This window comes from Tupaia chinensis, unplaced genomic scaffold, assembly GCF_000334495.1.
Source record: "Tupaia chinensis unplaced genomic scaffold, TupChi_1.0 Scaffold000634_1, whole genome shotgun sequence".
In the NCBI taxonomy this organism is placed as follows: Eukaryota; Metazoa; Chordata; class Mammalia; order Scandentia; family Tupaiidae; genus Tupaia; species Tupaia belangeri.
The window spans coordinates 3078201-3104863 of record NW_006160154.1 but is presented as its reverse complement, the minus strand read 5'-3'; the positions used below and the strand labels follow the sequence as shown (position 1 = coordinate 3104863).

Sequence of the window (26663 nt, the reverse complement as noted above, 5' to 3'; positions counted from 1 at the left end):
GACTTCCATCCTCCTGGCTGCCCTGTATAGGGACTTCCATGATCATATTGAGCCCACTTGGGTAGACCAGGAGGCTCTCTCCATTTCCAGAACCTTAACTCAATCACATCTGAGAATTCTCTTTCCCATGTAAGATATCCTATTCACACGTTATGGGAGTCAGGGCATGGACAGCTTTGATGCCAGTATTCTGTCTACCACGAATGATTTTGTTTGCACTGACACGAAAGTGAAAAAGTTTTTATGTCCATTAAAAACAATCTTGTCATGGTTTGCAGGATTGACGGCAACTGTGTTATGAGGATATTCCTCACGTCTCCCTAAATCAGTGCTGGGCACCTGCTCTATTTGTTGATTGTTCACTTCTTTATTGTTGCCTTCTCTTTAGGTTGTCAACTTCAAGTGAGTCTTTTCTGTCTTAATAGTTATGTTACTAAATAGTTAAGCTGACATATAATAGGTAAATGGGCATGTAATAAAACTTTGAATGAAGGAAGGAAAGATGAAATTTTAATTTGTTAAATATTGAGACTCCTTCCAAAGATGATGGTACAACAGAGAAAATATCTATGAGTTATGAATATGCTTGGTCCATTAAGAAAAGATTTAGTACTTGTGGTCATTCTCTTAAATAATGATTGTGAATGAGCAGCTTTTTCCAAACGGGATGCCGACAACAGGAAATATATAAAACATGGTGTCTCTGTTGAAGTACTTTCATAAATGATACATTGGGGAGAAAACTGATAATACATAAATGTGATATTTCCAGAGTTTTGGTACAGAAAGAATACTAAGGATAACATACATAAGGAGTCTTCAAAAAGTTAATAGAAAATGCATATTATAAAAATACATACATTTCAATTTTTTTTTTTTTTTTGGAGAGGTTTTTTGCTATAGGGCGTGTGCGCTCGCCAGACAGACAGAGAGAGACATAGAGACAGAAAGCCAGAAATCACCCCCCAGGGGGGGATGGTCACGCCACAATCCCTTCTCCTCCATTCTCCTCTCGGGATCTTGGGCATGCACGCACATGCGCCCGGTGTGAGTTTTAAGCCACCAGGTCTGGGACACGAACCGTGGTCGACTACGTGGGAGTCCAGCGACATAGCCATTATGCTAACTGTTGGTTCTCGACATTTCAAATTTTTTGCACCAAAATAAACTTGCATTTAAATTCCACTTTTTCCACAAACGTATGGAAGTTACCTTGTATATGCCCTTGCTTCACCGACAGCTGACCTGGGGCTGGACCTGACTGCCTTGACAGGAGCTACTCTCTCCATGCTGATTTTTAGAAGCTCAGGACTCGTGACCTGCTTTCTTGGTCTCCCATTCTCTGTGCTCTATTTACCAAAACCATTTCTATTCGACTGCAAACCTGTGTGATTATTTTTTTCATTCTGTCAGTTGTACATTTTATAATATTATTTTGAGAGATTTTTGCTATATGGCATGTGAACTCACCAGAGAGACAGAAAGCAAGAAAACCCTCCAGGGAAGATGGCCACATTGCAACCCCTTCTCCTTCATTCTCCTCTTAAGATTTTGGGCATGCATGCACATGTGCTGAGCACGAGTTTCAAATCCCAGGACTCAAATCTCAGTTGACCATGTGAGAGTCCAGCACATTAACCACTCTGCCACCTGCTGGCCCTATCAAATCATATTTTAAGATTGTCTACTTTATTTTATTGTTAATTTTCCACCTTCAATGTAAACTGTGTTGCCTAAGAAGAACTTTATTCTAGATAAGCATGAGTTAAATCACTAGGCAGATTACTCTAAAATTTTTCTAAAAAGTTGATTTAGTTATTTAATAAAATATTAGTTTGTATTTCTCACAACTCACAAGTGGCTTTCATTTTTATTAGGAGCTATATTAGGATAGGTAGTCTTCCTTCTCACTTTTTCTCTCTATCTCTGTCTCTCTCTCTCTGGCAAGTACATGTTGCCTATGGCACAAACTTAAAATGACAACACCGCCACCACCAGAGTGATAAAGATATGGGAAATGTGAAGACAGTTTTAAAGGACATGACAAACAAGGAAAAGGTATAAACTTGTCTTACTGAAGCCCGGTGGGAATAACTAGAGGAAATATCGGGGAGAAATGACTAAAAGGGCCATTGCCAGGAATTTTCCATGACTGAAGATTGAAAACAGATGTCAACTCCTGAGCAGGATAGATTAATTTAAATGTATCAACTAAAATAATTCTGAATCCAGAGAAAGCCAGAAGAAAAATTAAACACAAAACAAAACTTTTAAAATAGAAAAAAAACCTTGTAATACCAACAGAAAGCTTTATAGATGTTTGTCCAATGAGTGACTGAACTGTTGAAAGAACCTGGTAGTGGAGCGAGGGAGGCCCATCAGACTGGGGAGTCCAGCGCACACACTGCTCCAGGGACAGACTCTCGTCGCCTGGGGCTCCCGGGTCTTGGGCTTCCCCTGCAGCATGGCCTCCTCGCCCTCCGCCTCCCAAACTGTGCTGGCCACCAACAGTGCGGCCGGGGCACCGAGCTCGGGGCCTCAGGATCTTCTACGCCTGCCGTCCAGGCGCTCACGACAGGCGACTGTAGGTGACCATATCTGCAGGGGATTTTGCTATCCACCCTCTTGGACCTGGGGAGTTAGAACCTGCAGCTCCCCTTCCTCCTCCAGCTCCACCCTTTCAGTTACCCTGCAAGGAAGCATTTTGGGGTTCTCATTGGCTTCCAGGAAGGACGCAAGCTCCTCTCTGACCCCAGTTGTCTTCACCGCAGTGACTCTTCTCCTATGACCCTGTGGTGCCTGGACCCCTCTGGGATGGCGCTGAAGGGACACAGAGCCAGTGGCAGCCAGGGGCCTGGCAGAGGAGCCGTCCTTACCCAGTGGTAGCCCGGCTGGCAAAGGTTCTGCCAGAGCTCAAACAGGATGGTAGAGGGGAGAAATGACTGTTAATGAAGCCAAAGAGACATTACAGGAGGCACCTGAAGGAACTTCTTGGAGCTAGCTGCATTCAGACTACCTACTAACAGTATCTGCTAAAACATCAGCTAGACCAACAAATCTGCAAATCGAGAATCAAGATGGAAAATTTAGACTGGATTTTATCATCTATGTCCAGTCCAAGCTTCAACACTTTGACAGTGTGGCTCATCTGATCGACCACTGAGTGCAGATGTGCAAGGATAAGTGGATAGGCCCAGAAGCCCCTGGAATGGCACTGCCCACCTTTACCTGACCAAACCATAAACAGCACCACCTCTGCAGCATCTCTGCAGACTCACCATTAACATATGCGCCTGCACCATTGGGAAGTTACCAACAAGACCAAAAGATTACTTTAGAACAATATAAATTCCAGGTATAAATGTTTCTCTTTTTCTAAACGTGCCTTATAAAGAGTACTCCAAATACAGCTATATAAAAGAGAACCAAAACTCGAGTGACTGCTCTGGATATCTACGCAGAATTCTTCGAAGAACAGTCGTAGCCAATCTAATCTACAGCCTGAAGAGGTAGCTATGTATTTAAAGTTCCCCCAGATATTTTCACTTGAGTGATGCTTCCCTCCTTAAGGCTAACCAAGACCAGTTCATCCTCTTAAATTAAAGGTAGGATGTCCCATGTAAAGGCTGAAAGAGCATTTGATCAGAATGCCTTGCCTTTCTGAGGTTCCTTTCTCTTATGTGAGGGGTCCATGCTCCAGTCATGGAGACAGAACTCCACACGGGAGCACTGAATACATGGGAGGGATCAAGCGGACACAGGCTTGACTTTAAGCTCAAAAGCCTGGTGGTCAGAGTCTGTTTTAGACCTTTATATTTTGCATTCTGATGTATACCTAGGAGTTTGTTAAACAGATCATCCTTGTGAGTATTTATTCCTCATTTTATGCAATTAATCAAACCAGCCAAAAACCAAAATGTCGACCATGAAATCCTGCATTTGCCTTTTAACTACACATATGAATTCTCTCATGTGCATGAGTACTACAGTAATCCATTTTAAGGGAGCCTTATTTCAAACTAGTGCAAATGGAAAAGACTTTTTTCCATATATTTTAAAGCTAAAGACAAGAAAGTCATACTATACAGGTGCAACTCAATTCCTGTTAATAAAAACCACAATAGATATAGACATTTTACCCTTCAAAGTAGTTCTGTCCCAACCTGTTGCCATTGACTTTTTGGGAAATGGCTGTAGAAGTTTTTAAGTTGCCCTTGAATTATCTAACCATGGACATCAGCAGTTCTCTCCCTTCTACCATGTAGAATACTTTGACTTAATTTTCTTCCAGGTATAGGGGAATGCCTGCCTGTTTTTCCAAGTGTTTATTTATTGCTGCTACTATTTGATTAGGATGTATTAAACAAAAAGAAGCAACGTGAAAAAAAGAAAAGTGGTAGAAATACATACTAGAAAAGCATTAGAACCAAAAATGGTGTACCAAGGTCAATATCAGATAGAGCAGACTTCAAGGTAAGACAGACTTTGAAGCAAAATCATCACTAGTGGAATTGCTGTATGACCCAGCAATCCTGCTACTAGGCATATATTCAGAGTAAAGGAATCTGGGACCAGATGATGGTACAGCTGTAGACACAAGCTTTGCAAAGCAGATGCACATAAGAAGTTACCAGTTTGTGTCTAGAGACCTTCCTGAGTACGCCAGGCATATGTGTGCCCAAGATCCAGGGTTGGCTGAAGTTGGGGGTGGAAGGTAGAATCGAGACCCTGTTGAAGGTACTGAATATCTGTCTCTCTCTCTATGTCTCTTTCACTCATGGAATAAATAAATGAGTTTTTGAAAATGGGAAAGGAAAGGAAATCAGAATGTCATAGAAATAACTGAACTCTATAGAACTAGTCACAGTAGCTAAGATAGAGAACCAGACAACCCAGCAACTCCACTTTTAGGTATTTACCCAAAGGATAGAAAAGGCCTCAATGGAAAAACACTTGCATATCCATGCTTATTGCAGATGTCCAAAAACAGATGACAGGATTGAAAAAAATGCGGCATATGTACTCTATGGACTGCAGCATGTGTACTCTATAGCATATGTACTCTGCCATAAAAAATAATGAAACCTAGACATTCGATACAAAGTGGACCAAAGTGGAAGACAATGCTAAGTGAAGCAAGTCATACTATGAAAGACAGACTTTGTATGTCCTTACTCAATATATACCGATTATCTGCACTCTATGGCAGAAACTGAAAGTTTGGAGGGTATAGTAGCAGGGAGGGCAATGGTAGATACTAGAGATGGTAGATATTACCCCTAAGGATAGGGGTAACATGGGGATGGGTAATGGAGGGAGAGGGAAGGGAACAGTGGAGGAAAAAGAAAAAGAAAGTATGTTTAGTTGACAAAAACATGAAAAGCTATTTGCTGCTGCTGATGTAATATCTTAGTAATGTCTTTGTCTTGACTGATATGCACAGTAATTGTGAGAAATGTTATACACTGTAAAGATAAAAAGATATAGAATCAACCTAAGTGTCCAATTACAGATGAATAGATAAAGGAAATGTCACACACACACACACACACACACACACACACACACACACAGAGTGTAATACTATTCAGACACTAAAAAGAAAGAAATCTTGTCATTTGAGGTAACTTGAACAAATCTGGGGGACAATATGTCAAGTGAAATGAGCCAAGTACTGAAAAGGAAATATCACAGGTTTTCACTCAGGTAGAAACTAAAAAGAGTAACTTAATAAAAGTAGAGAGTAAAACAAGGATGAATAGGGACTGGAAGAGTAGTGGAGTGGGGGGGGGATAGAGAGATGTTGGCTAATGGAAACAAAATTACAGATAGATAAGAGTAACCATTTCCAGTGTTATAAAGTACAGTAGGGTAACTATAACTAACAATTTACTGTGTATCTCAGAATAGTTTTTAAAAGAATATTTTAAATGTTCTCAACACAAAGTAATGACAAATAGTTGAGATGTTGGATATTCTAATCATCCTGACTTAATCATCACACAATCTTTTCTTGTGCTGAAAAGTCACACATGCCCCACAAATACGTGCAATTATTCTATGTCTGTAAAACAAAAGCGCTATTTGTGATAAAGGTAAGTAGTAAAGTCCACCTTATCATGACAAGTTAAGGCTCCAAATTTCAACTTTGTAAAGGGAAAGTTGTGACACAAATGCATATAGGCTGTGGGCTAAAAGCACAGGATCTGGAAGAAAGTCCAAATCCATCCATCTCCCCAAAAGCATGGATTAGAGCACCTGTTAGAGAAGATTCAAGACCCCAGTGTTTGCACAGTGATTCCAAGAATAAGTGACGGGGAAAGAATGGAAGTATTAAATCCAAGAATTTTCTGGTTAGTCAGAGACCTATTCTTGGGAGATCAGTATAGATTGTCATAATAGGGGCCCATTCTAAAATCTCTATTCACATGCATGTTTAATGTGACATTATTCACAATTGCTAAGACATGGAACCAACTCAAATGACCATGAACAGATGAATGAATTGAAGAAGTATGGCACATATACACTGTGAAATACTACTCAGCCATAAAAAACAAGGAGACCGTGGCATTTGATAGAAAATGGAGAGAGATGGAAGACTTATTGTTAAGCGAAACAAGCCAGACTATGAAAGAGAGGCATTATATGTCCCCAATTAATATATATTGAATGTCTGCACTCTAGGGAGGAAACAGAAAAATGGGAAAATATGAAAACATAGAGAACAATTATGGAGACTGGAGACAGTGTGGGAGGAGGGTGGGAAATGGGTGAGGGTGAGAGGAAGAGAATCAAAAGGAAAAAGAAAGAAGCAAAACATTTAAGGAACACAAAATGTATTGCAAGGTAATATTGTTAACTGGACTAATATACAGTGTATTCATGCTGGGAAAATTCATTTTGCAAGCTGTAATGATATATAGTGATTGAATGTATATATTTTTAAAATCCCCATTTATAGGTATTGTTTATTTCAGCCTGATACTAACCATAACATTTTTTTCTTAAACAGATAAAAACCTCAGCCATTTGTTTTTTCTTTCATTTCTTCCGCCTTCTCTCCTTCCTTCCTTCCTTCCTTCCTTCCTTCCTTCCTTCCTTCCTTCCTTCCTTCCTTCCTTCCTTCCTTCCCTTTCTCTCCTTCTCTTTTCTTTCTTTCTTTCTTTCTTTCTTTCTTTCTTTCTTTCTTTCTTTCTTTCTTCTTTCTCTTTATTTCTTACTATTGTTTGGCTTGAGGGGATGTGCACTTGCCAGAGAGAGACAAAGAGAGAGAGAGAAGAAAGCACTCCTCATGGGGCATGGTCACACCACAATCTCTTCTCCTCCATCGCTCCCTCCTTTTGGGATTTTGGACATGTATGCACATGCATCCACCATGTTTTCTTTTCCTTTCCTTTCCTTTTCTTTTCTTTCTTTCTTTTTTTATATAGAGAGATTTCTGTTATAGGGCACTTCCCTTTGACAGAGAGAGAGAAAATAAGAAATCACCCTACCCCCCATGGAGGATGGCGACACCATGATCCCTTCTCTAGTCTCCTCTCAGGATTTTGGGAACACACACACACACACACACACACACACACACACACACAAGCCCAGTATCAGTTTTAAACCTCTGGGTCCAAGACTGAAATTGCGGTCGACTATGAGGAAGTTCAGTGACATAACCATTTTGCCATCTGCTGGTCCCCCCAGCATGTTTTTCAAGCAGCAGCTGCCCCTATGTTTTCAAGCTGCTGGGTCCAAGACTCACAGAGAGTGGTTGGCTATGTAGGATCTGACTGTCTTAATCACCATTCCACAGAACTGGCCCACCACATCTTTAAGAAGTTTTATTTCTCTCTTTTTCTCTCTCTTAATGGGTACCCCTGATAGGGTCTTGCTACACTGCAGACAACCCACCCCCTTCCCCAACTCCCAACCAGCCAGGATCGTGAACACAACTGAAGTGGTCAGGTCCAACGAGGACCTAAACCTGGGGACTTGCCACATGACTCCGAAATTGTGCTGAGGCACCTTACCACCTGGGCCAGCTGCTCCTTCTTTGTCAATGAGGCAGGGACAAAGGACAGGAGTTATCTGTCATTTATGTTGTATATAAATTCCGTAATTACTTCATTACCTACCCTGTGATGAAGAATTACTATAATACTATGGATATAAAATAAGTTCATCGAGAGGATATAAAAATGTGAGTTGTATGCATCTAACAATATATCCTGATATCTATAGCTATTTCAATTCATCTATATATGTAACAAAATTAGAACCTCAGGAAAAAAACAACAAAAAAAAGCCATTTTCAAAATGGAAGGTTTTACGATAGCTATACTGATAGATCAAGCTGACCAAAACGAGTAAGGCTGTGGAAAACTTGGACGACACTATTAAATGTGTTTAAATGGGCATACCCAGAGCCCTACTCCTGAAATAGTTGGAAATGCCCATCCTTTTCAAGCACACATGGAACATTTACGAAAACTGACTATTCTAGAACACAGTAGGAAAATTGCTAAAGTGAATGATCTCATACAAATCCTTTCTCCTTTGCTTAATTGCCAAAGGGGGGAAAGAGAAAGCACCTCCTGTAATGGGACGTGGTCATGCCACAATCCCTTCCCCTCCAATTCCCCAACCTATCAGGGTTTGGGACAGGTATGCACATAGTCCAGCACATTTTGCAAGCTACCAGGGCCAGGATTCAAACCACAGCTGGCCAGGTAGGATCCAGCTCCCTTTACTAGGCTATGGGGGTGGCCTTATCTCTGGTCATAGTAAAACTGAAAATTCATAATAGGATGATGAATAAAATAATCCATAAAAGTCTTTGAAGCAGCAGCGTTGCAGAGGACTGGGGCTGAGGCTTGGTGCTCACACTCACCTTCACACACACATCTGGTTTACATTATACTTTCCCACCAGACACACTCAATAGTTAATTTTAGCAAGAGTCACCACCAGGCCCAAGGTGGACGAGGCCCACTGGATGCAGCTTCCTCAGTTACCCTTATTTCTTCATGGAGATTCTTCTGAATATCAGGGATGAAATTCTGCCTGCCTCAAGTAAAGTCTTGCTCATCCAGAGGGCTTGCTGGGGGGCTAACCAAATTTTACCTACAAAGGGTCTTCAAAGAGTTCATGGAAAATACATACTATAAGAAAGAAAACTATGCATTAGTTTTATTTTTTTTTTGCACTAAAATAAACCCATACTCCTTAAATTATTTTTTAAATTTAATTATTATTATTATTAAATTTGCTATAGGGCACATACACTCACCAGAGAGAAAGAGAGAGGGAGAATGAGAAAGCAAGTCACCAGGTCCAGTACTAGAACCGTGGTTGGCCATGTGGAAATTCAGCACCTTAACCACCACACCACCTGCTGGCCCCAATAAACCCCTACTTTAATTCTATTTTTCCATGAGCTTTTTGAAGTTCCCATGTAGCACCTATGATGTCAATCTGAAAATTCCTGGCAAAGTACTTTCGCCATAGGGCGGGCGCCACCACGCCCGCAAAGTACTTTCCATGATGGCACAAACTGTCTTCATAAGCTAGTCATCGAACTCTAATGTATAGGACTATCTCTGTGTAACTGATACCATCACATTACACCATCCATGAGCATGAAAAGGCAACTCACATAGAAGTCACTCACAACTATGCAAAGAAAAAACCACGACCAGTAAGGGCTGTGTGTTCATATTATGCCACCATAAATATTTGTTGACCAAATGTATGTCAGGAGTAGGACTTTTCTAAGTGGATGTAAGATATCTTCATGATGCAGTAATTTAAAACATGAGATAGTGACAAAAGAATGGGTAAATTAACACAGAAAGGAGAACAGAGAGAGGTGGCCAATAAGTAAATGAAAAGTAAGAAAGAAGAGGCATCACTCTGTGTAGAATATACAGGTGACTTCTCCAGCATGCCTAGCTGGCAGGGAAGGAGCAAATTGGAGTGCTTATTAAATCACAGTGGTCTTTGGGCAGGGGTAGAGGGTGGCAGATGGAGCAGCAGTAACGTCACACCATGTGAGATGGACTCACACGAGAGGTTCATGTCCCGACGCTTCCCTGTGCATATCAAGTACAGGTGTGTGTGACCCTGATTGCTGGCTGAGGCATGAGTGGATGGCAGTGTGAGAACCCTGTTGAGGGGTACAGCAGATGGCGTAGTGGTTACGTCACCAGATTCCCATGTAGTTGACCACAGTTCAAGTCTCAGACCCTGTGGCTTAAATTCATACTGGGCACATGTGTGTACATGCCCAAAATCCTGAGAGGAGATTGGAAGGAAAGGGATTGCAGATTGGCTATCCCCCTGGGGTATGATTTCTCACTTTCTGTCTCTGTCTCTCTGGCCCTAAAACAAAAATCTCTCTCTAAAAAAAGAGAACCCTCTTGAGGATGCTTGCCTAATTCTTTGTTTCTGTCTCTCTGTCACACTGAGGAAATAATCAGACTTTAAAAAAAAGTTAAAGTTGACTAGGTCAGAGCTGGGAATGAATGCATACGTTTTCTTTTTAAACTCTGAAGAAACAGCCCACTCTCATGGCAATATTAACAGTAATTCTCAGTGTATTTCCTGCCTCACTGTGTCATAACTCACCTCATTCTGAATGAGTTCCAACATTTAAAAAAAGCAGAAAAATGAGAAGGTGCTCACCTTACTGGATGTATGATAAAAAGAACATCATGAAAAAGAAGAAGAAAGTTAATACCCTTAAAACATAAGTGATTTGAATTAAGGAAAAATACAAAGTCTCCAACCAACCTTGAGCAATGAATATGCATACAACATACCAACAGTAAAAATGCTCAGGTTGACTGTGAGTCAAAGAAATGCAAAAAACACAACTATAGCAGTTTTCAAAGATTAAGGGAATATTGGCAAAATGTCTAAAAAATGGACACGTTATTCCTCTGTTGTTTAAAGTGAAGACTAACATAACCCCCTCCAGAAAGGAATTTGACACTAAGTATCAAGAAACCTTGAACAAACACAGTAATTTAAATTCTAGGAAGTATTCAAAAGAAGCAACCAGGAATATAAACTATGCTTAAAGGGACCAGCAGATGGAGTAATGGCTATGTCACTGGGCTTCCATGTAGTCGACTGCAGTTTGAGTCCTGGATCCATTGGCTTAAACTTACGCTGGGCGTGTGTGCATGTGTGCCCAAGATCCTGAGAGGAGAATGGAGGAGAAGGGATTGCAGCGTGGCCATCCCCCCGGGGGTGGGGGGTATTTCTTGCTTTCTGTCTTTCTCTCTTTCTGGCGAGCACATGTGCCCTATAGCAAAAAGTCACCCCCCCCCAAAAAAAAAGGAATAAAAATAACCCTATGCTTAAAGGTATGTATTTAATATTTAAAGGTATTTATTTTTCAGCTGGCTACATGGTGCATCAGTAATGTGTTACTCAACAGAAGCCAGATTCCACATGGCACCTGAAGTTCGAGTCCCTGGACTGGTTAGCCAGAAACATGTTGGGGATACCTATACATGCTGAAGACCCATGGGCTGAAGGGCAAGAGAAAGGAGATTGAGGCAGGACTAGACCCAAAGAGGGTGCCCATCTGTCTCTCTTTCATTCTCAAGTGTATGCATGCACACACTCTATCATGAATACAAATAAACAAATTAAAATAATAATTTGTCATCATAATGGTAGGTACCTGAAACTGATTAAAGGTTAAATATTAGAGTAATTAATTCATTGGATTGTTTCAGTAAAACAAAATTAATGTTTTGTATATTTGAAAGGCATTTGAAAATCACATATATTTGAAAAGCATATAATAACCTAAGGGAATGCTAGTGATATAATGTTAAATAAAAAGATAAATACATATTGAAATACATACCCAAAGAAAAAATACTATAAAGAAATTAACAATTCCTCAATATTCATTTCCTCCTATTTTCCATTTTTCATCTAAAGCAGCATTTTCCAAATATTTTTCAGACTTATGAATTGATACATATATTCCTTTTATAATTGTAATGTTAATAATTAATTTCCATATTCATCTAACTTTATAACTACATTAAGAATGACCAAATAACTTCAATAACTTCAAATAACAGTTCTGCTTGGGACCAGCAGTTAGTGTAATGGCTATGTCACTGGACTCCCATGAAGTTGACTGCAGTCAAGTCCTGGATCTGGTGGCTTAAACTCTGGGCACGTGTGCGTGCATGCCCAAGATCCTAAGAGGAGAATGGAGGAGAAGGGATTGCGGCAAGGTCATCACCCCTAGGGGGTGATTTCTCACTTTCTGTCTCTCTGTCTCTCTCTGTCTTTCTGGCGAGTGCACACACCCTATAGCAAAAACCTCTCCAAAAAAATAAGTAAAAAATTAAAAAAAAAAAACAACCAGTTCTGCTTTACCTTTTTGTCAAATTGCTCTGCATAGTACACCTAAATATAGCCAAGTAGACAGATCATAATTATCAATTTCATTCGAAGGCACATTTGGCATAATTGTCAAAGTTGACATACCCTATTATAAATACACTCACACACACACATGAACAGACACACACACATCCAAATTAAAAAGGTCATCAAATCATTCTCTTCTTTACAACAGGATTGACTTTTAAAATAAAATGGCAAACTCTGCCATTTAAAAAAGTTCCTTATAAAATAAACCAAACCAACGGGATAAATGCCCTTTAAGTATTTGGAGACATGAACAAGAAGAAAGTTTTATTTAAATAAGCAAGTGACTAAAAGAAAAAAAAAAAATTCAAAGCCACTGGCATACAAATGTTAGATTATAAAACTGTGGTCTTTTTCTTTTCTTTTTTACTCAGCAATGTGTTCAGTCATAAACATAGTATTACATTTACAGAGGTAAGCAACTCAGATAGACTTTTCTAAGTATTTTGTCCCAATTTTTATTAAGAACACTGAGCAATCTAAAGCTTGCATGCCCAAGATCCTAAGAGGAGAATGGAGGAGAAGGGATTGCGGCAAGGTCATCACCCCTAGGGGGTGATTTCTCACTTTCTGTCTCTCTGTCTCTCTCTGTCTTTCTGGCGAGTGCACACACCCTATAGCAAAAACCTCTCCAAAAAAATAAGTAAAAAATTAAAAAAAAAAAACAACCAGTTCTGCTTTACCTTTTTGTCAAATTGCTCTGCATAGTACACCTAAATATAGCCAAGTAGACAGATCATAATTATCAATTTCATTCGAAGGCACATTTGGCATAATTGTCAAAGTTGACATACCCTATTATAAATACACTCACACACACACATGAACAGACACACACACATCCAAATTAAAAAGGTCATCAAATCATTCTCTTCTTTACAACAGGATTGACTTTTAAAATAAAATGGCAAACTCTGCCATTTAAAAAAGTTCCTTATAAAATAAACCAAACCAACGGGATAAATGCCCTTTAAGTATTTGGAGACATGAACAAGAAGAAAGTTTTATTTAAATAAGCAAGTGACTAAAAGAAAAAAAAAAATTCAAAGCCACTGGCATACAAATGTTAGATTATAAAACTGTGGTCTTTTTCTTTTCTTTTTTACTCAGCAATGTGTTCAGTCATAAACATAGTATTACATTTACAGAGGTAAGCAACTCAGATAGACTTTTCTAAGTATTTTGTCCCAATTTTTATTAAGAACACTGAGCAATCTAAAGCTTTTACCATGTCATTCCTTATGTAGTACTTGACTAATAATATCAACATCCAATAATTGGGTTGGTAGAAATAAGGCACAGAATAACCATCAAGCAAGAAAAGTACTTATGCCAACTAGAATTGCACATACTTGGGACCAGCAGGTGGCATGGTGGTTAAGGCGCTGGACATTCCCACATGACTGACCATGGTTCAAGTCTTGGACCCGGTGGCTTAGTTTCTCACTTTCCCTCTCTCTCTCTGATCAAATTAAAATAAATGAATGAATAAATAAAATAAATAATTAAAAAAAGAATTGCACATACTGAAGTATCATAACAAAGACTATTGAATTCAGGTATTTATGTAGCCTCTTAATCAGATCAGCTGGTACCAAATTATATCCAGTTCTTGGCATGGCTTAGACCTACCATCAGCCTTTGATTTAGCACATGGATATCATATGGAGAGAAAAAGGTAATAGGTGGCTGTCGTTAAGAGCTGAACTAATGTTAGTCAGGTGCTATGTTGAGGAACTGCTGGAACCCCGGATGGAAGCCTGTGCTTACTTCTGGATCATAACATAGTAAGCACCTATTGTTTTCTTCTGCACCCTACCAATAGTGAGCATCTACTGCTTTCTTGTCTGCCTCGGGACACTGTTTCTCAGCTCTATGTGCGTGCGACCCAGTTATGCCTCATGTGAGCACATCGTCAGTATCAGAGGTGCTTTGGTGGCAAGGGCTGACCAGTTAGGGCATGGCAGTCCAAATGTATTAAATGACTTTGGGAAGTCATGAGATCCACACAAGACATTCAGTGTCAGTTGTCCTAAAATTGATACAGATGCTCTGAGAGAGCAGCTTCCCTGTGGTGTCAGAAGCTAACAGACCCTTGAATGCTGCACTGCCAACATCCATCTTTCCCACCACATGGAGAGAGCTTAGCAGAGAAGGAATCAGGAAGAATAAAATAGAGCAGAGAGACTGTGAGAGAAAGGGCAGAATCGGATCAACATCATTTGAGAGCCCAAGTTCAGCACTGCCTAATTTATTTTACAAATTAGTAAGTTCCATCTTTTCTTGAACTTCTTTAACTAGGTTTTGTCTGTATCTGAAACAGTCCTGAATGAAACATACGGTACAGAGATGCAAAGGAGCAAATAACAACAGTGACCCATGGAGTGAGAATGAATTGTACTAACTTCATAAATAACATTTCAACTAGTTTTTGAACCAGTTTCCTTCCATGTCAAATATCCTATTCCAAAGAACTAGTAAACCTTCACATCAAAGGTCATTTTTCTTGAAAAAGTTATTTCAGTATATTAAGCTTTAGTTAATGTCAGAGTTATTGCATGACCTGTTTCCAAATCTAGTATTCACTTTCTTATGTTCATTTTACTCTTTACTTTATTTGAAATGATTGGCTGTTTTCTTTCTAGAAAACGCTTTCCTTTTTTTTTTTTTAATAACTCAGTATTCTCTTAACTTTCCTTTTACCTTTCTTGAACTTTTTGACTTAGTCTCTTTAATTTTATTCTCTCTCTCACCTTTAAAAGGTAACTACAGGGACCAGCAGTTGGCGTAATGGCTATGTCACTGGACTCCCATGTAGTTACCAGTGGTTGGTGTCCTGGATTCCGTGGCTTCAACTCATGCCGGGTGTGTGTGCGTGCATGTTTAAGATCCCAAGAGGAGAATGGAGGAGAAGGGATTGCTGTGTGGCCATGACCCTGGGGGGTGATTTCTTGCTTTCTGTCTCTCTCTGTCTTAATTACACCTGAACTTGTTTTGAGACCATCTCTTCTCTCAATCTTTCAAGGTGATCCTGTACTGAATCAAGCTAATGATTTCCAAATTTATGTACCAATTTAAGAATACCTCTTAACTCTAATAATTGTTTGATGTCTCCACTTGGTGTTTCAAACTAAACTTGTTTAAAAAGTAACATAATTTTTAATAACTTTATCTCCTCTTCCCAAATCTCCTCTTCCCCTTCTCTCTTCCCTTCTCAGAACGTGGCTCCAAAGATTTCCAGTTTATCCTTTCAGAAACATGAGCACCACCCATGAGTTCTCTTTCTGTTACTCAAATTCTTCATCAAGCTTTGTCGTGCCTGCACCCTGAGTAAGGCTTCACCATTGCCCTCATGCCAGTTGCACAGCCACTGCCTATTTCAAGCCAGCTCCTGTTGTACCAGTTATCTGAGACAGCCTGTTCGCTGGTCTCCTACATCTACTCTGCCTCTTTTTTTTTTTTTTTTAGAGGTTTTTTCTCCTATAGGGCACGTGCACTCGCCAGAGAGACAGAGAAACAGAAAGTGAGAAATCACACCCCACCCCCACCCCCCCAGGGAGGATTGCCATACTGCAATCCCTTCTCCTCCATTCTCCTCTTGGGATCTTGGGCATGCACGCACATGTGCCCGGCGTTGTGCCGGGCGTGAGTTGAAGCCACTGGGACCAGGACTTGAACCGTGGTCAACTACATGGGAGTCCAGCAACATAGCCATTATGCCAACTGCTGGTCCCCACTCTGCCTCTCTTAATCCAGTGCTCCACACATCAGCCCAACCATAAGACCGGGAGTCCCCTGATTCAGGTGCGCTTTGGATGAAGAGCACCTCCATCTGGTACATTCAGCTTTTCCAGCTCCATCTTAGCACACGCTGCCCACCTCAATAGTGGGTTGCTCAATCCCGCAAACTGAATAAGCTTTTTTGTATCTTGTGGCCTTTCCATGGATTGTTCCCTCTGCCTAGAAAATTGGTTCATATCACATTGCAGCTGCTTCTGTGCTCCCAGCCTCAGCCTTCCATGAGCACCTGTTTTTTTTTTTTTTTTTTTGGAGAGATTTTCACTGTAGGGCGTGTGCGCTCGCCAGACAGACAGAGCGAGACATAGAGACAGAAAGCGAGAAATCCCCCCCCAGGGGGGATGGTCACGCCGCAATCCCTTCTCCTCCATTCTCCTCTCGGGATCTTGGGCACGGACGCACACGCGCCCGGCGTGAGTTTTAAGCCACTGGGTCCGGGACACGAACTGCGGTCGACTACATGGGAGTCCAGCGACATAGCCATTACACTAACTGCTGGTTCCCTGAGCACCTTTTCATGTACATTTTTGTCCTGTGCAATCTACTACCCTGTCCTGTCTATTTCCTCCACAACTCTTTTCAGGACTTATACTATGGGACGTTGGACAGGTCATAAAATATTTTCCTATGTTTGTCTATGCAAAAATACGTCATGACTTTTCTGATGACCCAATAATACACTTATTTGTTGTCTGTTCCTTATTATGCTTTCATTTCCACAAGATCAGGAAGGGTCTCTGTTCTGTTTATTATATAGATACTTGACACACAGCTGAGACTCAGTTATATGTATTTGTTAAAAGCACGTAGAATAAAATATATCCTCATCTACAATGTGTTTGTGAAATAGATTTCCATGTCCAAGATACAGCTTTATGATTAAAGCCTAAATCATTCCATCTTTACCCACACTAAATAGTATCTTTAATACATTTTTTTTAACAGAAAATGCACTAACTTCAGTAGAAACTCCATGAATGGCTTGGAAAAGAATCAGAACCCATCAAATAAAAGGAGAAAAGGCTAGATGGCATAGTATTATTTTCCAGATCCTTTTATTACTGTAATGGTATGATTGATGCTTAGGTTCTGACTCATGGACTGAAACTTTCCTCATTTCACATCTCAGTGGGCAAGCATGCTACTCCATTTTCTAGCATAATTGTTAAGCTGTAAGCACTCTTTGCCTCTGAACAGTGTATTTTAAGGCTGAAGCGCCTATAAAGTTCTCCCTTTATAAAATGAATGGGTTGGATCTGAAAGATTAGCATCTATAAAGTGTGGCTTCTACTTTTGCTTTTCAACTCTAGTAGCTCGGATATTCCTCTTGGTACTGTATAAACTAGACTGAGTTTTAAAGATAAGCCTTATTTAGTTCTATGATGAAAATTCTATGATGATCAATTCTGTCAACTGATGAACTGTCAGTTGAACTTATTAACCCAAATAGTTTATCAGGTGTCTCCTCACAGTTGGGGGCTTCCGATCACCCAGTTCTAGGATGAACCCTGACATATGGTAGAACACATTGGAAATGTTCTACTGCAGAGCTCTGTGGTTTTGACACCTGCTTCTGTGTTTAAGAAATGGTCTAAGAAGCTCTCTTTTTTATTGAGCCTTTGACATCTGGAGTTCTCCTTGCTGTTTCTCCTCCTCCTTTCCCTTAAGACTCCCACTCTTGCCCCACATCCTCCTTACCAACACTCTGGGAAAAATGGTAGAGAAGATTTACTTGGGGACTAACAGTTTCTCAACATTAATACACCTCAACAGAAGTTGCTGATTAAAGGCATGACATTATTTGACCATGGTTTACCTCTTTGTCTTTAAAATATGTAAGGGGATTTCAAAAAGCTAGTGGAAAAATTGAATTAAAGTACAAGTTTATTTCATTGTAAAAACTTTTTAAATTCCTGCATAGCTTATTTATAATAAGCATTTTCCACGAACTTTTTGAGATCCTTGGTATACTTCTTTGATTTAGATATCAAATGAACAAAATAATTTATTTCTGAATTAATGTGTACCATTTTATAAAACAGAAGATATGTATTTAAGATTCTTTTTTGTTGATTTTGTGTTCTGTTACCCAGACAGTATCTGTAACTGACTCAGAAAAGTACCTGTAAGTTTACAGAATATCTAATTGCACAGTATTTTCTGAAAGTTCCATCGACAAAGAAGTTTCATTAAATGTAGTTTTCAATTACTTATTAAAATAATTTTTTCTAACACATGAAAATATCACAGGGCCATCTACTGGCATCATAAAGGCTTTCCTGGTCTCACCCCACAGCCTAATAGTTAAAAAAGCCAATTCCACACTGCTGATCGTGGCTTGAATTCTGGCTCCAGTGGCCTGAAAAACACATCAGGCATGTATGTGTGTGTGTGTGTCCTCCAAATCCCGAGAGGAAAGAGAAATGGAGAAGACGGCAGCATGACCACATCCCATTGGGAAGTACTTTCTACCCCTCTTTCTCGTTCTGTCTCTCTTTTCTAGTGAGCACATGTACCCTCTGGCAATTAAAAAGAAAACTTTCCTAATGGAATAGTTTTCTCTTAAATGCGGTATGTGATGAATGAGGTTTATAATTGTGATTCCCAGAGTTCTTAAAGTTTATCTGACTCTTGTGTATGTTGGCTGTCTTCTTCACAATATGTGGATTATACATCTAATAGCTGAAATACAGTGAATTAATGTCATAGTATGAAAAGTTTCATAATGTTATCGTGCCCGTGGTTACTATAATTCTTTCAAACAAAGCCATTCCATTATCCCTGGACATAAGACATTCACAACCAATTCAGTGAACCCTATCATTGCTGCAATATATTTCCTGATATATTTAGTTGTTCTGCATATCTGGAGCCCTGTATTTTCATAAAATTTGTCATTATAGCTACAATTGGAAAATGCAATGGTCCTAGAATAATATTGAGCACAGAGAAAGCATTAGAGGTGCTGTTACTGTATCAAAACATAAAATTAATGTTCTCTGAACCTGGATCACCTTAATAGTGCAAAGATTATATATTAATAAAATATATAATGATGCTATATTATAAATTATCAAGATGCTACACAGCTCTGAAAACTATTATTATTATTTTGGAGAGGTATTTGCTATAGGGCATGTGCACTCGCCAGAAAGAGAGAGAGAGACAGAGAGACAGAAAAGGAAAAATCCCCCCCCCAGGGGGGATGGCCATGTCACAATCCTTTCTCCTCCATTCTCCTCTTGGGATCTTGGGCACGCACGCACATGCACCTGGCATGAGTTTAAACCATCGGGTCTGGGACTCAAACCACGGTCAACTACATGGGAGCCCAGTGACATAGCCATTATGCCAACTGCTGGTCCCTCTGGAAACTATTATTATAGATGCTACTCACATCCAATCAGAAGAATTCTATAATGTCATTAATGAAACCAATCAAGATTCTCAAATATCAGTTTCTGAAATTATCATAAAAATGAGTTCTATAATGTTTATATATTTTCCATGTACACTAATACTTAAAAATTTTAAATAAACCATTTTATTAAAATCCTATTATCAATTCCTCTTGATATATTAAAAACTTGAATATTTATATTTTTATTCATATTTTATTTTTTTACATTTAATTATTATACATCTTTACAGTATACGAAAACACTTTTTTAAGGTTTTCGCCGTAGGATATTTGCACTCACCAGAGAGGGAAAGTGAGAAATCACCCCCTGGAGAGGATGGCCACACCACAATCCCTTCTCCTTCATTCTCCTCCTGAGATATTGGGCATACAGGTACATGCACCCAGCATGATTTTCAAGCCACCAAGTCTGGGACTTGAACTGTGGTAAGCCATGTGTGAGTCCAGTGCCTTAACCACCATGTCACCTGCTGGCCCCTCTTAAAATATTTTAATAGCAGAATATGAGTGAATCAAAATCACTCAGCAAAATGATAATGACTCTAATTGCCCATGTTGGGAGTAAACGGACAATTATTTAGTTCTTCACTGACGCATCCCGTTGAGTGTAATCTCCAATTAAGGTAGAAATTGTGCAGGCCTGGTTCAGTCTAGTGGTGCAGTCAATAGTAAACTGTAGAGCTGAAGCCATGTGGCTGAACCCAGTTCAAATACCTAGTTGGTTGAAAAACATGCCAGACATGTGCATTGGTGTCCAAAACTTGAAGAGTTGGAAGGTGGGAGAAGAGGGCCACAGAGTATTGAGATCCTGTCTAGGGTACTTCTCTCTCTCTCTCTCTCATGCACACACATATTCTCTATTATGAATAAAATGAAGAACTAAGAAAACAAAAGACTTTGTACAGGGTAAGGCTGAGGATGGGGTGGCTGAGAGGTGAGGTTCAGTTCTGGCACTAGCTTTAACCTATTTCCCCACTTCTGAGCCCAAGCAAAGTGCTCTTAACTAAATGTTTTTCTCTACCATCTCATTTCTTATCTTATTCAGCACCTAAAAAACATGGCAGCTATGCTTCCATATTATTTGTCCCATTTTTGTGAGGGCAGCATGATATTTTCCTGTTGGTTTTTTTGTTAGGTCAGTCCCAGTGCCTGGAATGCCTACCAATATTTGTTGATTGAAAACATGACTACAGCGCATCAATATAATGTCCACTAAGCACTAGTTTTAACTGTCATTCTACAGGATTACATTTTTGTCAGACCTATAGAAGTAAACAAGAAAGAAAATTATTTTCTAAAAAAAATTTAAGGGACCAGCAGTTAGCATAATGGCTAGGTCGCTGGACTCCCATGTGGTTGACTGTGGTTCATGTCCTGGACCCGGTGGCTTAAAACTCACGCCAGGCATGTGTGTGTGCGTGCCCAAGATCCCGAGAGGAGAATGGAGGAGAAGGGATTGCGGCGTGGCCATCCCCTCTGGGGGGTGATTTCTCACTTTCTCTCTGTCTCTCTCTGTCGGCAAGCACACACGCCCTATAGTGAAAACCTCTCCAAAAAAAAAAATATTAAATAATCATAAAAGAAGACAACCTTAAAATGATTGCCATAACACGTGCTGTAGTGTGACACAGAGTTCTTCCCATGTCACCAGGGAGCTCATTCTCCCAGCTGCAAAGACTGTTTCCTGCTCACAATTCACACCTGAGTTTCTATTCTAAGACCACATTTGGCTGAAGCAAACTGACTCACCCACGATGAGCACCCTAAGTAACCAATGACTGGCCAAGTCTGGGTACAAGAGTGTGTGGCTCAGCTTAGTCCACAACAACCTAGCTTCAGAAAGCACTGCCAACCAGTCACACAGGATTGGTTGAGGTCCCTGTTGTCACTGCATCACAGTTCAATGTCTTCCTTTGCTTAATCCCGTTTCCTCCACTACCTCAAAATTGCTCTTCCTAAGAGAAACCACTAATAAGCTTCTGACACGCAAATTTCAGTGTCCTGTCGTTTCCTGGGAAAATGGATGTTGGCAATTTAGAGGGTAAAAGCAGTCTGAAGAAGTGAATCTAAAATGGTACGAAGGAACTGGATCACCTGTCAGTAACCGGAAATGAGCGGCCTATTTCTGGCAGCAGGTGGAACAGGGATAGTCCATAACATTAACTTTGGCTTCATGGGTAAAACTATCACTGCTGATGAACTGAGAAGAGGCACCAGTGGAAAGAAATTTACTAGAGCACTGTAAAGGTGTTTGAGGGTTTCAGAGAAAGTCACGGTTATGAGGACAATGGAATCAATGCTCTGCTTAGTACCATCCAAGCATTGGGGAATGAAGATGGCAGGCCAGTAAGATCCAAGGCAAATTGAAGATCACAAACCTCTCAGGCGGTGTGTGCTAAGGCCTTCCCTTCTGCAACCCAAGCAAAGAATGAATGGAAGATCTGGTCTCAGAGTGATGGGGTGCCAAGGACTACAGAATTCTAAGCCCAGGGCAGTTTGCTCTGTCAGGATCAGGGTAGGACAGACCCCCAGACTTGAGACAAAGCACTTGAGAAACTGGAAACTCCATATGTCCAGCTGCTCGCTCAGCCTCTCCTCCCTCCCACTTGAAGATAATGTGATAATGTGTTCCTCTCCTGGTTGCTCAGCCAGTAATGAATGTTCACTCACAATACAACCCAGGTAGGAGCGAGGGAACTACCTCTTGTGAAAGTTGTTAAAATCAAAATGGAGTTATTTGTGTCTATTTTTGTTAGACCCTACCTAAATCGAGCTGAGGAAGCCCACGGAAGGGGTGGTGACCATGCAAGTATGCCTGATACATGGACTGTCACTAGGACTACTTCAAAGAATCTGCCCAGAAACAACTGGCCCAGCTGATAACAATAATGACATCAACAACAAAGGATGGTGTCAGTTCTTATAGTTGGTCTCAAAACATTTGTGATCTTTCCTTCTACAATCATCCTGAAATCTGTGCGACCTGGATGCACACTATTTAGGGCAACTTGAATTGTGACACCCCCCCCAACTCCTGAACCTTGATTTACATACTTTGCCTCAGTTCCTTCTTTTAGGTCAACACCCCAAAGGATGAGAAGGACCTACCTACCAAGTATTAGCAAAAGATGACAGTGTATGAATGGGACTGGATCCCCAAGGGAATGAACAAGGAAGACAGAATGCAAAGATGGAAAAAGGAGCATTTGTTGATATGGGAACATTCTCCAATGATATAGGTTTTAATATCACAGCAAGGATCTTGGAAGACAGTGCTCATACATGGCTAGTTTGGCTCTCAAAAGCTTAGAGAAAGCAGTAGCTCACCCTTGGTGAAAGAGAAAATACAGAAATGCTAGACTTATTGTTGAAGAGGAAGAAGATGGGTGAGCAGACAACAAGGAGTGACTCAATCTGCAATCAAAAGAAATCAAGGATGGGGGGACCAGCAGTTAGCGTAATGGCTATGTTGCTGAACTCCCATGTAGTCGACCACAGTTCGAGTCCCGGACATGGTGGCTTGTACTCATGCCAGGCGTGTGTGTGTGCATGCCCAAGATCCTGAAAGAAGAATGGAGGAGAGGGGATTGTGGCATGGCCAACCCCCTGGGGGATGATTTCTCGCTTTCTGTCTCTCTGTCTCTCTGGCAAGTGCACCCGCACTGTAGCAAAAAGCTCTCCAAAAAAAAAAAAAAGAAAGAAAAGAAAAGAATTCAAGGATGGGTAATTAGGAGGCCAAGAGCTATTGTCCTGTACAAATGCCACAATGCTTTGCTAAGTTTCCAGGTCAAGCCAGTTTCCAGACCTGTAAACCCTTGATTAAGGACAGGTCAGGTCTCCAGAGAGAAGTAACTTGCAACATCAGAGAAAAGTATTGATACATCTAGCAATGATTCAGCCAGCCTTTCTCCAAAGGAACCAAAGACCATCGACCAGGGCAACCATATGATGTGGAAAGGGCATTTACTAGTGACTGTACAATGTGAAAAGGGCAATACCCAGCACGTGGGCCCCTGGACATGGAATCTAGCTCCACTATTAAACCAGGGACCAGAAAGCCATCACGGCTCCCTTTTAAAGTGAGGACATATGAGAGCAGGTGATAAGTGGAATATTGGTCCCAGGCTGGATCATACAGTGAGTCCACACAACTACCAAATGGTCATTCCCATGATTGACAAGTATATTATTGAAATGGACATATAAGGGGTTTTCAAAAAGTTGAAGAAAATATGTATTGTTACACACAAAAAAGCTATGTATTAATTTCTTTTCTTTTTCTAAAATGTGAGATCTACATGATCTGGGAATGACTCAAAGGGCCCACTTTTTAACAAATGTAGCATGGTACTAAGTACACGACTATGGGCTCCACCGTTCTCATCACTTACTGTATTTCCTAGCAGCTGGCAGTCTGACAGGGCAGTGAGAAATCTTTTAATTTGCTGTAGAGACCTCTGGTTTGAGATCCCTGTCAGGACTGAGGATGCTCTGGGTATCCTACATCAACAATCATTGTGATGCTGTATCTTTAATGGATGGAACACATTGCTCTGGGAGCCAAGGGTGAATACAGAGTTGGTCATGTTCACCATCACTCTTAAAGATCCCGCTGGGAAACTGCTTGCCATCCCCACCACTGTGGGTGTTGTAATATGGAAGTCTGTTCCTAGCATGGAGTGCTCCTATTAGGCTATGCAACATGAATCCCATTAACCTACAAGCTGCCACCCACTCACCTCAGCTTCTTGTGCGGCTCCTAAGCACAGGACACACCATTCTGACAATCCCTAGCTGAGAAATATGTATGTCACCAGGTGGGCTAATGGCATTTCTTGGTATTCTCCTGCCCATTTTGGCAATGAATGGACAAGCGCTCAGTCATGCATGAGCCACAAGTGCTTTGGGGCCAAAAACAGCATGATGACCAGGGGCTCAGGCTCTGAGTTGGATGTCAGGGTTACATCACCATGTTGGCTTGATAGACAAGCAAAGGTAGTAGAGAATGAGGAGAATCTTGAATGGGTAGTTGGAGGTGGTGGGAGGGAGAGAGGGAAAGGAGAGGAATATCAGCTGCAACTTGGAGACTGACTGCATAAGCAAAGGCCGAGTTCATCCCACGAACATTCTTCCAGTACTTTCCTCAGTAAAAGAGACCAACCAGAAACTTGGAGGAGCTGTTCCTAAAGTAGGCGTATGGAGCCAGAGAATCAGAGTTATGCAAGGAGTGGACTCCCTGGTCACTCCTCCTAACCAGATGCTCACTCTTCCATTGCCAGTAGTGAACACTGATGGGTAAAATGACTCCTGCTTGCACCAAGCTGCCTTGACTAGGGCTACATCCTCCTTGTGAGAAGCACACACTCAGTGCTGTATCGGTGAGGAGTCCAAAAGACCAGCCCTCTCCCTCGATTGGGAGCAGCTCTGAAGGTCCATCTCAGCTCTGTTTCAACTATGTCATTCTATTAAATATCTCCTTCTGCCTGATTTTGCTGAGTTCAGTCTCCCACAGGTGTTTTGTTGAAGATGTGCTCTAATAAGCCAGCATGCAAATCTCCAGCTGTTTTGTGGGGAACCTGTCTAAGCAATTGCAATTGGGAAAATTGGGATTTATGAAGTGATCAAGGGGTCGAATGGTGGTACAGCAATAAAACATGATGCTCTGAGAATCTGACCTACACTGAAAGGTCTGGGTGTGAGTTCAGAAGCCTCCCTCAACGTAGAAGGCACACATATGCTAATAACCGGGGCTGGCTGAGGCTGGAGATGGGTCATGGCGGTAGGACCCTACTGGGTATCTCTCTCTCTGTTACTCTTCACTCATGGAAAAATGAGATTTACAAAAATAAGTGATCACATAAACTGAGGGTTCTCTCAGGACACAGCACAACTTTATCTACATATTCTTAAGGCAGTTTCTCTAGGAGCAGAGCATGAGATGAGGGTTTTCGTGCAGGTGATTTACTAAGGGAACGGTTTTGAGGGGAATGTGTCGGGCAATGAGGGAAGCAGGTGAGGGTAGGAGAAAGAGCTAGACGAAAATGTGGGCTGAGGCCAAGGGCAATTCCCCAGAGCAGCGTGCAAAAAGTCCTCCTTACTGACCATTTAGTAACTGGCTAAAATACCAGCCCTGTGAGGAGGACCCGTGTGTATTACAGTACCATTAATCTTGTTTGGCATTATTTATGAAAGTACATAGAGTTTAGAATATTCTTAAAATTACACATGAGGTCCAGTTGGTGGTGTGATGCTTAAGGTGGATAGATCCCACATGGTCGACCAAGTGGTTCAAGTCCTGGACCAAGTGATTTAAAAAAGCATGTTGGGCATGTGTGTATGCGTGCCCAAAATCCTCAGAGGAGAAGGAATTATAGCATGACCATGCCCCCCGGAGAGTGAGTTCTCACTTTCTCTCTCCTTCTTCAGAGAGTGCACACATGCTGTAGCAAAAGTAAAATAAATAAATAAAAATAAAGAATTACATGTGAAAGCTGTGCTTAATCAGATACTAAAGTAGCCTGCTACTTTATTTTATTGTCTTGCAATATTTATACTATAGCTGAAATTTTCAGGCAAAGCAACTCCTCCTCAAACACAAACAAAACCTCAGTTTGTCTAGTCTTTAAAAAACTAATAGCTAAATTTTAACTTGAAAAAAATCCCTGAAAAATTAAGGAAAAATTTTAAAGAAAGTTATCTAAATTTACCAACTAAACAGAGCTTCTGTTTAGTTTCGAGATTTTAGTTTAGTTTCAAGATTTTAAATGAGGGAACCAGCAGTTAGTGTAATGGCTATTTCGCTGGACTCCCACGTAGTCGACCGCGGTTCACATCCCAGACCCAGTGGCTTAAAAATCACGCCGGGCGTGTGTGCATGCGTGCCCAAGATCCCGAGAGGAGTATGGAGGAGAAGGGATTGCGGCGTGACCATCCCCCCTGGGGGGTGATTTCTCTCTTTCTGTCTCTTTGTCTCTCTCTGTCTGGCGAG

The 26663-nt window shown here is 40.8% G+C and overlaps 1 protein-coding gene and 1 pseudogene across 2 annotated transcripts in view; one reads left to right on the top strand and one right to left on the bottom strand.

Moving 5' to 3' along the window:
* SGCG (sarcoglycan gamma) overlaps window positions 1-26663 on the bottom strand; it is a 175369-nt gene that overhangs the window by 115397 nt on the left and 33309 nt on the right. The window lies entirely within an intron of this gene.
* On the top strand, window positions 2785-3361 carry LOC102490962 (suppressor of cytokine signaling 2 pseudogene; annotated as a pseudogene).